The sequence below is a fragment of the Halichoerus grypus genome, chromosome 11, assembly GCF_964656455.1.
Source record: "Halichoerus grypus chromosome 11, mHalGry1.hap1.1, whole genome shotgun sequence".
Taxonomy (NCBI): Eukaryota; Metazoa; Chordata; class Mammalia; order Carnivora; family Phocidae; genus Halichoerus; species Halichoerus grypus.
In genome coordinates this window covers 77395165-77401111 of record NC_135722.1, presented here as the reverse complement: position 1 = coordinate 77401111, position 5947 = coordinate 77395165, and the positions used below count along the sequence as shown (strand labels likewise).

The 5947-nt window shown below is 35.8% G+C and overlaps 1 pseudogene; it reads right to left on the bottom strand.

Annotated features, from left to right (window-relative positions):
• Positions 1-3457: 3457 nt before the first annotated feature.
• On the bottom strand, positions 3458-5172 carry LOC118550177 (60 kDa heat shock protein, mitochondrial pseudogene; annotated as a pseudogene).
• Positions 5173-5947: the final 775 nt, after the last annotated feature.

The window sequence follows — 5947 nt, the reverse complement described above, 5'->3', positions numbered from 1 at the left end:
TCCAATAGAAAAGATACTTTCTAACTTGTTGATCTTTCATTTTATTGCTGTTAACTTTGAGGATTCCTGGCCGAGTTTTTAAAATCATTTGTAAGCTTATCTTCACATTTAAAATTGCTATGTGTACAGTTATAGAATTTTGCATTAAATTTGCTATCTTATTTCACAATTACAGCAAATATCTATTTTGACTTTACGATATTAACTAAATTTAGCATGTCTTATAATATGTGACTAAATTTAAGGCATACATCAGTTCACTGCCTTACACAATGATCTTTGGCATAGGCAAGGATGGAAGATCAGTTTACTGCAGTGTACAGGGCAGAAACTGAGATATCGGGGGGAAAGTGCCATATCTATGGTCAGTGAAGTATTAAATAATGACATATTGGGAACAGGTATCGGATTATGAGGTTATCCACCTAGTATTCTTTGATTTATTTATTCTTTACCTATAACTCAGTCCTATAATTTTAAAATTAACATGTCTGATAAAGCACTGTTCATAAGTGAAGTTTTATAAAGATGTGATTTTGTCAAGAGAAACTTGCCCATGTAGATTGTAAAATTTAAACTGTACTGACTATAAAGAAAGTGGGCAGATTTCCAGGTTTCCCAGCACTCTAAGATTTAAATAAAAACTGCCAATAAAGAAATAAAAGAAGTTGTATTTTTCCCCCCTCCTATGGATGTCAAGCTTATTTTGTAGAACAAAAAACAGACTAGGATCCTTAATCATCATTATTATTCTAGCACTTAGGCGGATACATGATTAAAATTTTATTTTAATCTGTAGCTCTACTATAGCGAAGCATTTAGAGAACTCATTGAGATGCACAACACTTTCAGGTTGTTCACATTAGTTAGACACAATCATTGTCAATAAAAATGAGGAAGAAGCAAAATTTGGGTTTTGACATGCAAATGAGTACCGTAAGCTCCTCACTCTGCTACAGAATTTATGTATCTCAGCTGTCACAGCACCAGTTCCTAAAGCAAAGTAGGTGTGTTGTGGCATCTCTTAATATAGGGATGCTAAAGTTAAACAAGGTGTGTGATGTGACTATTTGTATGTGACATGCAAAACATTCACACAGGCAATTACTTGAATCTAAAGTATTTAGAAGGACAGGCCCAAGAGCAAAGGAATTATCATGCTAAGTCAGAACCATGGTCCCCATTGAGTGTAGCAGTAAGTAGCCAACAGAATTTTCAAATAAGTTTTAGGAGAATAGGTTTCTCCTTTCTCAGTATTGAAGGTTAGACTCACAGGACATCAGATGTATGGAGGAAAATGATCATCACATTTCAGACTGGATTTCCTGGTGACTCATACTGGTTATTTCTCACAACCATCTTTGGTAGAGGATTTTATTAGACGAGAAACCATATAATAGATGAGAAAACTGAAATTCAAAGAAGTTAAATTACCCAAGGTTTCAAAGTGACTAAGTGACAGAGAAAGGATTCAAAGCACATTTGTATTTTTCACCTAGGAATTCCCGTTTCCTCCTTAAAATCATCTTTATCAAGAACTTTTTTCTTCATCACTTTTTTTTAACTTTAAGCAAATTTTTATTACACAAAGTTATCACATAATTTGATATTTCTCTACTTTGTATACAATTATTCATACTCTCCACAGAAAGGCTGCTTTTTTACTTTTCATTTGGTAATGGCAAGCACTAAAATCCTGATTTTAACAGAATAGTAGTAAAAATGCCTCAGTGATTTAAGTTGAAAGCAGTACATTGGTACATGGCCCTTGCACTCAGTTGTCAGGAATGTGCAAATGTCTTTTTATTCAAAAATATAATATAAATTTTCCATAGGCATGGACAATGACAGTAGTAAACCATTGTATTTTGTCAACTGAAACCAGTAACTGATGGTTACAATGATTTTCTTAAGTATCAGCCAGGCTTTTCTTCAGTCATTTCCTTCAACTGGCTTCTCTGAAGTTATTGTTGAGGAGCACTGCCTTGAGCTTCCTCTCACAGTTCATTAATAATGGCAAGGGACTGGGGCTCCTGGGTGTTTCAGTTGGTTAAGTGGCTGCCTTCTGCTTACGTCATGATCCCAGGGTCCTGGGATTGAGCCCAGTGTCAGGCTCCCTGCTCAATGGGGAGCCGGCTTCTCCCTCTCCTCCCCACTCATGCTCTGTCTCTATATCTCTGTCTCTCTGTCTCTCTCTCTCTCAAATAAATAAATAAAATCTTTTTAAAAAATAATGGGGGGTGGGGGGATGGGTTAGCTCGGTGATGGGTATTAAAGAGGGCACGTACTGGGTGTTATACGCAAACAATGAATCATGGAACACTACATCAAAAACTAATGATGTAATGTATGGTGATTAACATAACATAATAAAATTAAAAAAAAAAAAAAGTAAGGGAATGTTACACCCAAGAAAGAGACAGTAGCCTTGGAGAAGAGAACAGGATAATGGGATAGGGGAAAGGGATGTAGACATTGAGAGTGTTCTGGTGGTGAATTCACAGGTGGTTATTATACTTTTATGTTTCACCAGTAACATATAGGCTACTTAAAATAGTATGTGTATATTTAAATATATAAAGGAGGTTGAAAAATAATAAACTTGAAGGGCAGTTAATCTGTAACAAATTATTATTAATACATTCACAGGCAAGTAATTGTATTCTAAATTAATAATGGCTTTTATAAATCAATAAGACAAAAAGTGCAACAGTGGAAGGTTATATAATTTTAGATAAATTTTATAGAAGTAAACATTAGTGTTTATGCAGATTACAATAAGGAGATACCATTTCAAACCCATCAGAGTTGCAAATATTTAAAAGGGTGATAAAATATCAAGCCTTGGTGAGTATTTGGGATGATAGGAATTATCTTACCCTGATGGCAGAGCAATAAACTGGTATAGTCATCTTAGAGAGAAATTTGCCAAAATCAAAATCAAAATGTCAAGATTTTATGACAGTAAACATATTAGCAATCCTAGATCTGAATTTGTATCTTACAGAAACTTGTGTAAAGGATGTTTATTTCTACATTAGCAAACATAAATAATTGTGGAATATTCATGTAATGGGATGTTATATATATGTTGAAATAAACTAAATTTATGTATTAATAAAGATAGATCTCAAAAGTAATGTTAAGTTTAAGAGTAAGTTACAGAAATACATAAACAACATAAAACATTTATACAAAGATGTAACAAGAACACTGACATGATATTATATATTTTATGGATCTATTCATATTAAATGTATACAAACCAAGAAAGATTTTGTCTATCATGTTTTATTCATTATAAAATATGTCTGAGGGAAATAGAGCAAAATTTTAATATTTGTTAAGTCTGGGATGTGGTTCATGCCTCTTTGTAAAATTTCTTAATTTTCTGTACTTTTAAAAATGTTAAATATATATTTAAGAAGCCTTTAAAAAATTATGGTAAAGCACTATTCTAGGAATCAGAACACGCCACCTCCATACAACCTCCCATTCCACCCATTCCTGGGTCTTCCTCTTCTTTAGGAATTTCGGTGACTACACTTCTGCTGTAGTTAACAGAGAGGCCATTCCAGCAGCATTCAAGAAAGCAGTTCTTACAATCTTAGTTGGATCCATGATTCCTTTTTCCACCATAGTCACAAAATCTCCAAGCATAGTGTCATAACCAACTTCTGAGGAACTCTGCATAATTTTCTCAACTATCAATGATCCTTCAACACCTATATTCTTAACAGTGGTCACTGGAAGAATTTTGAGTGTTCTCTTAATAATTCTATACCAATTTTTTGATCTTCATTAGCTGGAGTTATTGAATCTAAGGCAGGAATGCATCGAAGCAGGGCACAACCCTCTCCCAGAGCAATGCCTTCTTCAACAGCAGCTGGTGGAGCACTGAGGGCATCTGTAACTGTCTTTCATTCACTTCAACATCACTTGTCCCACCAACCTTCAGCACACCTACTCCATCTGAGTTTTGCCAGACGTTCGTTCAGTTTTTCCTTTTCACATTTTCTAGTTGTTATATATAACTGCTCAATGATTTCTTTGAATACATTTTTCAATTTGAGCCTTCTCAATTTTTCCTTTTAAGAGCATGGCATCATCATTGGTCACAATGACCTCTCCAACATTTTCTAAGTTGTGAGGTCAGTTCTTCTCCAAACACTGCACCACCGGTAGCAATAGCCATGTCTTTAAGCTGATTCTTTCTATTGTCACCAAGACCTGGAGCCTGGACTGCCACAACCTGAAGACCAACTTTTAGCCTACTCAAAGTGAGTATACTCAGAGCTTCTCCCTTAACATCTTCAGCAGTTATGACCAAGGGCTTACAGTGAGCATTGGTAATTTTAAGAGCAGGGATGATGGACCGGACACTAGAAATTTTCTTTTTACTCAGTAGAACATAGGCATCTTGGAGTTCACATTGCTGATCTTTTGATGTATTAATAAAGTATGGAGAAATTGATCAAATTTCATGCCTTCAATAATTTCTAATTCATCATTTAGTGTTTTTCCCATCCTTTATTGTGATGACACCCTTTCTTCCAAACTTTGCCATTGCATCAGAAATGATGTTGCCAATTTCTTTGTCTCCATTTACAGAAATCATAGCATCCTGAGCAATTTCTTCAGGGGTTGTCACTGAAGGCTGCTTCTTAAGTTCAGCAATTGCAGGATCAACAGGTAATATCACACCTCTCTTGACTTCCACAGAATTAGCACCTTTGCTAATCTTCTCGAAGCCTTCTTTGGCAATAGAGCGTGCCAGGACAGTAGTGGTAGTGGTGCCATCCCCAGTCTCTTCAAAAGTGTTATTGGCAACATCTTGAACAAGTTTAGCACCAATATTTTTATATTTATCTTTTAAGCCAATTGCTTTTGCAATAGTCACACCATCTTTTGTTACTTTGGGACTTCCTCAACTCTGGTCAATAATCACTGTTCTTCCCTTTGGCTCCATAGTAAGGGCTACAACATTGGCTAAAAGGTCTGTACCTTGAAGCATTAAGGCTCAAGCATCTGCACCAGCTTTTATACCTTTGGTATAGGCCCAAGTGGATGAGGAGCCAGTGCTCTGGACACTGGCATAATTTGGTGAAAGACTGTGGATAATAGAAGCACTTCTGCAGGGCAGTGGCAGTGCAGGGCAGTGAGACGGGCCATCGGAGGCTAGTAGAGGGCTCTTCCCCATCATCTCTATTTGACTGAAACTTAATTTCTCTATGAAATATCTAAATAAATATCTGATATCTATATATCTTTTCCCATAAAACTGTCCCTAACTTCCTGCAAATTAGTTAATGCCTTGATCTTGATATGGGCTCCTCTAATGCAATGGTCAAGAAAATTTTCTTGAGATGTTTATGGTGCAACTCACTAACTTTACTTAAGTAGCGCAGAGACAGGACCTGTGGGCAGAAAGAGATGTACTTTTTGCTGTGTGAGGCTGGTTGTTATATGCTTAGTAATGAAGGAGAAGGGGGCATGCAGGGAGTATCCAATTACAAAAGTTTCTTCAAATTTCTTTGAATTTCTACTTATAAAACTACTTTGGCAAGATTCCTCTGGTGCTTATCATTCAAGTCGACATTAATTATCAGGGAAGTATACAGGCAGTCATGAGACCCATAAAGAATGTAGCAACCAGCATGTATTTGATTCTTATCAAAACTATGCAGGCTTTAGGTCAGCCTTCCAGGCCAAGATAAACATTTTCCTGCTTCTGTCCCTCATATTCCTAATACTATATTAAACACATTTCATAATAGTTAAGTTTACCCATCTCTCTCACTAGAAAGTATGTTCCTTGATGGCTAGAATAGTCAGTCTCAAGTCCTTACTCATGATTACACTCTGGTTGGCTGATATAGGTTTGCCACATAGTAGGTGCTCAATAGAAGTTCAATTTATGAATGAATGAACTAATTTCTGAATTAAA